Here is a 9,824-nt window from a genome sequence, read left to right as displayed (position 1 = left end):
GTTTGCCAGAATCCATCCTCTTTCTTTGAGCCACCATTGCTTGAGAGAATCCATTAGTGCTTGCCAAAATTGCAGAGGTCATCCTTAAAACAGTAATTTAAAGCTCTGAAATTATCTGCTAAATTTAGACACAGTTCTGATGAGCACCTCATTTCTCTCTCAGAACATTCTCGGCTCTGGTGGGGAGAGTTAGGAGCGGAGAGCTGGTGGTCTGCACGTGGGGGGTGTTCGCGATGTCCCAGCAGATCAGTAACTTGGTGACTCAGTACTTAGACACGTTGGACGCACAAGGTGGGTAGGGGAGGGGGTGGGCGCTTCATGGCGAAAGAGGACTGTCTTCCTGGCTTGGGGGCTGAGGCTGCCCAGCCCGGGCCCCCCTAGCTCTAGATCACCAGCTGCTTGACGTTCACCTCAAGCTGTGAGAAGTGCAGACCCAGGCCAGCTCGGGGTCAGAGGATGGCGGTGTGCCCCAGGGCCTGAAAGAGGGGAAGGATTGATCTCGGCCACCCAGCAGAGCATGTGTTCTGCTGGCATCTCCCCGAGTGTCAGGCAGCTCGGCTTCAAGGACAGTGGGGGACACCGCAGGGCTGTCCAGCAGGAAAGGAGGGGACACTGCACACCTTGGGGGAGGGACAGAGACGCAGACCCGTCTGTGAGGGGGACGCTCCAGTAGTCAGGGCCACGGAGGAGGGAGCCCCCCTCCCCAGACCCCACCTCTGTCTCTACCCCATCCCTCCCCCTCCCCCCTCCCCTCCCCCTCCCCCTCCCCTCCCCCACCCCATCCCTCCCCCTCCCCCCTCCCCTCCCCCATCCCTCCCCCTCCCCCCTCCCCTCCCCTCTCCCCTCCCCCAGATCTCAGACAGGCCTGGACGGGTTCCAAGCAGAGGGGCCCCGAGCGCACAGGAGAAGGCGCTCCACAGTAGGGTGTGGCACGGGGTGAGAACACGAGCATTAGCAGGGAGGGCTTTTGGCCAGACTGAAGGCCGAAGCCCGTCCAGGGACTTCAGAAGTGGTCAAGACCCCGGGTAACGAGAGCTGGAGCCAGGAGAGGGAAAGGAGAGACAGAGTGGGGCTGGGCTTCCTGATTCCAGAACGGGGGTGCGGGGCTTCCCCAGGACAGAAGAGAGGGGTGGGCGGGTGAGGCATAAAGCCAGGCAAGCCTGGCCCCCTGTTGCTGCTTCTGAGGACCTGTGGGTCTTCCCGGCGGAGGGGGGCCAGGGGCAGCTGGAAGTGCCATTCCGGAGCTCTGCAGAAAAGTTGGGATAGAAACAGAGGTAGGGTCTTTGCGTGGGTGTGACTGCAGCCTGTGTGAAGCTGAGACCCCCAGACTGCCCAGGGTGCAAGAGGCCAAGCATGGAAACCCAGGAGCAGAGAGGGGGGGCAGGAAGGGATGGGTGAACGAGGCGGACGTGGCCCCGAAAAACCAAGAAGTTTTCCACAAGGACAGAGTGGATGAGTGTCCAACTCTATAGAAGGAGAAGGACACTTCGATCAAGTGTCCAGTGGCACCAGGAGACATCTGAGGCTCCTCCCAAGCTCCTGTCCTCCTCCACCCTCTTCCAATAGCTCCAGCCCCTCTCCGCACCTTCTCTGGCGCTCCCACGGCGTGGGTGTCTGCATGCCTGGGACCACCCACCTAGAGGACAGTCACAGAGCAGGTGGTGCCTCTGCATGTTGTTACCTCCCGAGGAAGCCCTGTAGCCAGGCCCCCGGCTCCCACTGCGCACAGACCCAGAAGTTTCCGGAATCCGGGTCCCACGCACAGGTCTCCTAGGGACACAGCAGGGGGAGGGGCCTAGAGCAGAGTCCAATCAAGGCCAAGGTAGGCGTAGGTGCCTCGAGTCACCTGCAGGGGCTGCAAGTAACCTGGGCATGTTCAGATGCCATACCAAGTACCACGCATGCACATGCATGAACACATGTCTGTGCACACACATGAACACCTGCACACACATGAACATGTGCACACACGCTTCCACACACGCCCCCCATGGCTTAGTGTCCCCAGGCCCAGGGACATCCCCCCGCCACACACGTGGCTCCTCACAGCCCAGCAGAACCTCCTGGCCGCCGGCCGCCTCCCAGGCTGCGGGGACACACAGCCCTTTCTGGCTCAGACTCGCTCCTTGTCAGCCGGTCAGAGAAGCTGACGAGCGAGGGCAGGTCGCCAACTTGGCCTTGGCTCCGCTTGGAGGCCGGACTGACAGATAAACTGATCCTGGAGGGGGCGAGGCGGGGGAGGCAAGAGGAAAGCCCAGAGGGAAGATTTCAGATTCATTTTCCCACTCATCACGCGTGCGCTCTGCAAGGCTCACAGCTGCAGTCAGGGGGCTGACGGGGCACCAGCCAGGAGTGGGCAGATGGCATGGGAGGAGAGCACGGACTCACGGGGAGGGCCCACGACCCATCGTGGTGGGAGGAGCCGTGGCTCTGGAGGAGGTGGCTGGAGGCCGACCTTGGAGCATCTCAAGAGGCATTCCAGCTCATTCCACATCAATCTGGCTCATTCCAGCTCATTCCGGCACAGGAGAGCCAGAGGCCAGAGTCCCAGGCAGCCTGGGAGGCACTGACCTCCCGTCCACATCACCGCTCAAGAGAGACTGGTCCACAGCCAGGGCTGCTTGGACAGGTTCCATGGGCGTCCCTGAGTACTGGCCCTTAATGAGTCAATGACTGGTGTCCGTGTGGCCACTTATAACCAGAGAAGAAACTCGGATGGGCAGAAGAGCAGCTCCTGAGAACACTCCTTCCTGCCCGTTGTGCTCAGAGGCCGCCCTAGGCCCTGGTGAAGATGTCAGCGGGGGCCGCGCCCTGTTGTTACTGGGCTCCATGGTCACTTGCACACCGTCCTCAGGATCAGCGGGGGCTCCCCACGTTTGCTACTGGGCTCTGAGGTCACGTGCACACCATCTTCACTCCAGGAAGCGGGTTCAGTCATTCCCTGGTCATTTTCTTTTTGTTTTAATATGTACCAAGATAAGAAAAAAAAAAATTGACCCCTGCAGGAATGGCTGTAACCAGACACCTGAACTTGCAGGACATCGTTACCACTGAGCCGCCCGTGTCCCCCAAGGCATGGCAGCTCTCCAGGCACTGGGGACCAGGACTGGGGGAGTGTGTAATTCCAGGAGGGGGGTCCCTCTCGTGTATCTGCTGGGGTCAGAACAGCCTGTTTCTACGTCCTGCCTGCCTGTCACTGCTGCCTGAGTCCCCAGCGCCCAAGGCCTGTGCGGCCGTCTCTCCTGGACGTGCTCCCAGTTTCGGGGTCAGATCCATCTTGGCTCTGTCTTCAGCCTGTTCCCTGTGGCTCACAGATGGCACTGGAGGCCAGGAGTAGTCAGGGCTGGAAATGAAATTGGGACATCAGCACAGACAGAGTGATAAAGAACTCTGCACGCGTGCGTGTGTGTGTGTGCACGCACATGCTGGTGCTAAAATGATACAGAACGCTGTGCACGCGTGTGTATGTGTGTGCATGTGCACGCACACGCTGGTCCTGGGTGCACACAGATCTCCTCTCCAGGTGGAAAGCCCTTCCCCTCGCAGGTACAGCCAGGCCTCAGCTCCGGGTGGGGGTAGGGAGGAGGGACTCAGTTGAACTCTTGCACTTCCCCAGGACGACAGGAGTGACCGAGGATCCATCCTCAGCGAGCAGCAGAGAAGCAGGTGCCAAGGGGGCAGAGGCGGGATGGGGAGGAACCAGTGGGCATGGTGGGGTGCCAAGGCCGGCCTCCTGGATTCTGGCGCTGTCGGGGTCTGCCTTGAAATTTCTGCAAAGAAAGTGCTGTGCTTTAACCCGGGTTTAAAGTACTGCGTTAAACCCTATGTGTGATGTGCCAAGACCTTTGCCCCCTCCATCCCTGAGTTTTTCCAGATGGACTGTCCTCAGGTGGCTGGGAAGCCGGACGTCAGCAGGTGGCTCCCTGCATCCTTCCATCCTCAGTGGGCCCCCAGGGCAGGGGAGACCACGGGCTGTGCCCCCAGGGCCCCAGATCAGAACCCTCCCTCCTGTACCTCACACGGGGCTCACTTGGTCCTCGGATGCTGGGTGACACCAAATGGAGTCATCTATGTCTCTGTCTCTGTCTGTGTCTCTGGCACACACGCGTTCACACACACCACAGGCATATACGTATGTGCACTCACACGTGTGCGGTTAGTCTCAGGGGCTACAACCATGTGACCACCATGCTCGCGTGGGCAGAGCCAAGGAGGGGAAGGCACCTGTCTTCCCACAGCTTTGATCTGTTTTCCTCACTTTGATTCCGTCTCAAACAAACCCCTGGGGATCATCCCCTTTCTTTATTCATCTCTCCTTTTCCTCTCCAGGCAGCAAGATTCAAAGGGAAGAACCCCAAATGAAGAAGAAGCCAGCAGAGGGCCTGGGGGCCGTCCCTACCCCCCACAATCCACCTCAGGGCCTCCTCCCCCAGCAGATCACGTCTCCCCACCCAGAACCTTCCCTAGATGGGCTATGTCAGCTGAGCATGGCCTGGCTCCTTGCAGCCTGGTGCCCGGGCTCCAGAGTGAATTAGGACGGGACTCTATCCTGACCATGGTTCTCCTGACCCTTCCCTTTGTGGGAGTCTGAGCCTCCTGCAGAGCCACCAGGAGGACAGGGGGGTCCCAGGTGAGGGGACAGCTGGGCCCTTCCCTTCTGCAGTCACGTGAAGCCCTGTGATGAGAAGGCTCAGGTTCTCTGCCTCCAGCCCCTAACAGTGCCTCTGACCCCTAGGTAGTGTCTCCGCCCACCCACCCTGCTCTGCTTGCGGGTGTCTCTGCCCATGAGCTTGCCCAGGAGGCCACTGCAGTGGACGCTTGGCCCGGGACACCGTCCAAGTCAGGCTTCACTGCAGAACTGCTGGGAGGGGTGGTGGCCCAGCCGGCCTCTGGAGCTGAGATGAGCTGAGAACGGCTGTCCTGCAGAGAGAGGTCTCTGTGTTCCCTCGGGTGACTGACAGGCGGGGGCGACAGGCCGGGGCCACGGCCACAGACAGTGAGGGGCCAGGGGCCGCTGGGGGCCAGGGGTCACCCAGGCTGTCGCACAGCTCAGCTCTGCCACCCACGGGCTGCCTGGCCGTGGGGGGCGACACCATGAGCTGTTCCACAGTCCTCGCCCCACACCCCGTGATGGGAGACCCACAGCCAGGAAGTGATCCGGGCGGGTGGGCGCCGAGCTCACAGACCCCGAGCGGAGGCCTGGGGTGGAGGAACCTGGAGGAAGTACCCCAGTGGTGGGGGCGGAGCTGCGCCTAACTCGGGGTCTGCCTGGTCTTGGGGGCGCGTGCACCAGCTCCCAGTCAGGCCAAGGCAGGGCTGACCCCCCAGGCTCTGTGACCCTGCGGGGCTGTGACCCTGAGGGGCCCTGTTAGTGCAGGAGGGTCACCAGGTCCTGCGATGGGGCCCGGCCTGGGTCTGCTCTTCTATCACGTCGACCTAGTCACAACCTTATTCACCACCACACACACACACACACAGCTGCGCATACGCGCAAGGCCGGGCTGGAGATCTTGGCCCGTCTCTTTCCTCGGCTCCTCGGCTGACCTGCACCCTCTGACTCCACGGGGCCCAGATAATGGAGTGAGTCAGGAAGCCACCAGTCTCCCAACAGCCCTCTCCCTGAGGGGTCACCCCATCAGGGGTGGTGACCTGGACTGGTCACCAGCCTCAGGCCAAAGGTACAGGTCCCAGCAAACACCAACACCAGCCCCCGGGGCCACCAGCTCTCGGGTGTAACCACGCTCTGTCTGCATGTCACCTCCTCAGGTGGCCGTGTGCAATGCCTCCTGTTCGCTGCTGGGCCCCTGACCTATGCAAACCTCCACTTACCCCTTTGATTGCTGACTGTTAGGCCCCTGGATCCTCGAGAGGTCACAGGGGTCATGCTAGGTCACACAGCCAGACAGGGACAGGCTGCCCTGGGCTCAGTGTGGCCCACTCTCATCCTGCTGAGAGTCCTGTGTGTGTGTGCATGCATGCTTGTGGAACACTGCGAGTGTGTATGCATGTGTGGTTGGAGGGGGTGGGGTGGGGGACCCGGCTTGTCCCCATCAGGAGTCCTGGGCGCAGTAAGCAGAGCCTCAGGCCCAGCACTCCACCAGGTAAGGGGTGCTGACCAGCCCTGGCCCCTTCTCCTTCACAGGAACCCCCATAACGTACCACGGCGACCACGTCCCACCTGATCCTCAGCAAAGATTATCAAAGGCAGACGAGAGAAGTCCTATTTCCATCACTTTGAAGACGATCAATCAGGCCCAGAGAGTGCCGGCCTGAGGTCGCCCCAGCAATGAAAACAGAAGAGGGAACAGAGGAGGGCGCTTCCTGCAGTGCCCGGCTGACCCGGGCTGGTGTGGTCCTCCGGGCGCCCAGGCCTGAGTCCCACAGCTCCCCCAGGTGTAAGATGAGGGGGGCACCCAGCAATCTCCATGGCGTCTCCCAGATCAAAGACAATTGCAGAGCTGACCCGAGGCAGCAGGAGGCGACCGGCCGGAGACGGAACCGAAGCCCACGAGGTCTCTCTGGCCACCCGTCCTTGTTGCTGCAGAGTGGCCGAAGCCCGGTGCACATGCTGCTCTCCTCCTGCGCCCAGACCAGGCGCGGGGGGTGCGGGTACCCCATGTGCCTGGGGGTGCAGCCTGATGGCCGGCCGGCCAGGGCGGGTCCCTCTCTGCCCCAGCACCAGGTCTCCAGGGGTGGTGAGCTGACTATGGATGCTTCCTCCTTGCCTCCCCTTGGCGAAGCACCCGCTGTCACGAGTGGAGCCGAGGTGTGGGCCCTGTGCCCTCCCCAGCCCACCGTGGAGGAGGCTTCCGAGGAGATGGGTAAGACCAAGGCGGGCAACGCCCCCAGGTGCCCGCTGAGGACAGCAGCTCCCTTGTCCTCCGTCCACAGCACACACCCTGGCCACCTTCTCCCCCTCCAGAGGAATCCCCGGGCTCAGCCCAGCCGCTTCCAAAACCCAGAAAGGAAGAGGAAGAAGCCAAGGAGAGACTGAAAGAGAGAAAACGCAGAGCGATTCCCCAGAATGACGCTGAGCCATCTACAAAGCGAAACACAGCCGGCTAGAACCAGACCTTAAAACTGAAAGCCACGTGAAGCTGCTTTCACGTCCGAAGCTGACCCAGCAAGTTCCTCTTCATCATCTCAGACTCTCAAGCCTGTCTTCCAGGAAGCTGTCTGCAAAGAAGGTGTTTTGATTCAAAACACGTCTTGTGAACACCAGGGAGGGTGGCCAGCCAGGCCCGGGGTGGGTGCGGGGTTCAGGGTTTGGCGCCTCCCCCAGAGGGTAGGGTGGGACCCACGGCCGGCACCCCTTCCCCTCCGTAGCCCCCCACCCCTGCCCCAACACTTCAGCCATACATGCGTGTTCTCCGCAGCCGCTCCAGAGACATGAGGGCCTGCCGGCTCTCGGAAAGCGCGGGGGCCTCGCTGACCTCTCACCCCTTACAGGTTATCATCAGGCCCCGAGGAGGCCACCGAGGTGTGGGGAGAGCCCAGCTTCTCACAGCTGGGAGGGGTCTGAGCCCAGGTGGTCTCTCCTGGCCATCAGGCAGGTGGTCCTGCCCTGAGGACTGGCTCCTCCACGAGAGGAGGCTCCGTGACTCCCGTGTCCCGCCACGCCCTACGGCAGGAACCTCGAGTTAGAAGGAACGGGTGATGCTGCCAAATGGCTGCCTTCATTCCCAAACAGGTCCAGTGACAAGCGGAACTCGGCCGGGAAGCAGGGTCCTCAGGGCCGTGTGAGCCCCAAGGGTTCAGGCGGAGGGAACACAGCGCCACCCCAGGGGCTCAGCGGCTGCTGATAAAACCAAAGTGAGAGTCAAGAGAGGGCAGGGAAGGCAGGCTCTGGGCTGTTTCCACCCAAGGGCGTTTCCTCCAGGGGCACGGGTCACACTGCCCCCCGAGCCTTTCTTGTCCTCCAAAGCAGGACTGGGGCCGGTTTAAGGGGCGTCCTGAGAACACAGGGAGCATCCCTGGACACACTCCAGGCCGACCCCTGACCCCACCAGCAGCCCACTGCTCGACCGGCACCCAGGACCTGCAGTGGAGCCGGTGAGACGGCGTCCCAGCCCCCCAGGGCGCGTTCGGGAATTCCAGCCACCCGCTGGCCCTGGACCAGGAACAGAGCGGGCTGGGGGCCCCAGCCATGCAGGAGCCGACGGAGCCCCTGCCGCCCGAAGCGTCTGACAGGGTCATTCGACCCCCAGGAACGCCGTGCCTTCTAGAGGACAAGCCCTGGGCACAACCGCCTGACCACACACAGTACACACGCCGGGCCACACCAGGCCCACGGGGGAACACACATGCCACACGCACCACACACACTCCCAGCAGTCACAGAGGCACAGCCGTGTGCTCACACACGTGCCCCTCTGCACACCACAGCCCTATGCTCACACATGCCTCCCGACACGGCCCGTGGTTAGAGGAGCCAGATCTGGGGTCCTCTGGCCCCTCTGAAGCATTGGCACCTGGAGTCCCCCCCACCACATCCCCCACTGCAGGAGCGGCCGTCTCATCCTCTCTTCTGCCTCCCATGAGCCCAGGGCTCAGAGCTGGTGGGAAACGGGGTGGGGGGCAGGGGCGGCCCGGGAGGACAGAGGAAAGGGTCTGTGGTCACACGTGGATATGGAGCACTGCATGCTTGCTGCTTTGAGTGGGAGCTGGGCGAGCGGGGTAGCGGGGAGCTGAAGGGGGAGCCTGGGGTGGGGGGAGCACCCAGGAGGGTGGGGGTCCTGGGGGGCCGGGGGCTGGAGTCTGGGCTCTGGGGTGGGGAGGAGCGCCCAGGAGGGTGGGGGTCCTGGGGGGCCGGGGGAGAGCTGGAGGGGGGCCTGGGGTGGGGAGGAGTGCCCAGGAGAGTAGGAGCCCTGGGGGGCCGGGGGGGCAGCAGGGAGCTGGAGGGGGGTCTCGGGGTGGGTGAGGAGCGCCCAGGAGGGTGGGGGTCCTGGGGGGCCAGCGGGGAGCTGAAGGGGGCTTGGGATGGGGAGGAACGTCCAGGAGGGTTGGGGGCCGGGGGCTGGAGAGGGGGCCCCGCGTGGGGGCGCGCCTTGGGCACAGCCCGAACCGCACAGTGCGTGTCCTTGGGGAGGATGTGCAGGGCACCTCTGGCTCAGCTGTGACGTCCAGGACGAGCCTGGGCCCCGCGCCCCACACCTGCCCCGCGCCCCCTGCCACCCTGCAGCCCGGGAGGCCCCTCCTGTCAGCGCACCGTGCCCGCGGGGCCAGCAGGTCAGAGAGCCAGGCCGCTGCTGGTGACAGCATGCTGCTTCTGTGAGGGCCAGCGGCCGCCAGCAGCTGGGGCAGGGACATTGAAAGGGGCCGCACAGACACACTTGCTCAGATACACGCACACAGTCACACACACACACAGACACCCACACACGACACAGACACACGTGCACACACACCCACAGACAGACACAGACACACAGACACATAGACACACATGCGCACAGATGCACAGACACACACATACACATACAGATATACACAGATACAGACACATGTACACAGACACAGACCCACACATAGACACAGACCCACACATAGACAGACACACACACAGACTCATAGACACACACGCACACAGACACACACACATACACACCCTCAGACAGACACACGCAGACACACAGACACACACGCACAGACACAGACACAGACAGACACACACACACAGACACAGACACATACATACCCACAGACAGACACAGACACCATGCACAGACACACAGACACACACATACACACACAGATATACACAGATACAGACACATGTACACAGACAGACACAGACACACATACACACAGATACCCATGCATAG

The 9,824-nt window shown here is 62.1% G+C and overlaps 1 long non-coding RNA gene across 1 annotated transcript; it reads right to left on the bottom strand.

Moving 5' to 3' along the window:
* Nucleotides 1-2,261: 2,261 nt before the first annotated feature.
* LOC123332448 lies at nt 2,262-8,637 on the bottom strand. The gene is made up of 2 exons (XR_006549239.2): nt 7,074-8,637; nt 2,262-3,770 (listed from the first exon to the last, which is right to left on the bottom strand). It is a non-coding gene; the product is annotated as an uncharacterized LOC123332448 (long non-coding RNA).
* Nucleotides 8,638-9,824: the final 1,187 nt, after the last annotated feature.

This window comes from Bubalus bubalis, chromosome 3 (genome assembly GCF_019923935.1).
Source record: "Bubalus bubalis isolate 160015118507 breed Murrah chromosome 3, NDDB_SH_1, whole genome shotgun sequence".
Taxonomy (NCBI): domain Eukaryota; kingdom Metazoa; phylum Chordata; class Mammalia; order Artiodactyla; family Bovidae; genus Bubalus; species Bubalus bubalis.
Note: the sequence above shows the minus strand (reverse complement) of the source record. Positions and strands in the feature narration are given on the sequence as shown.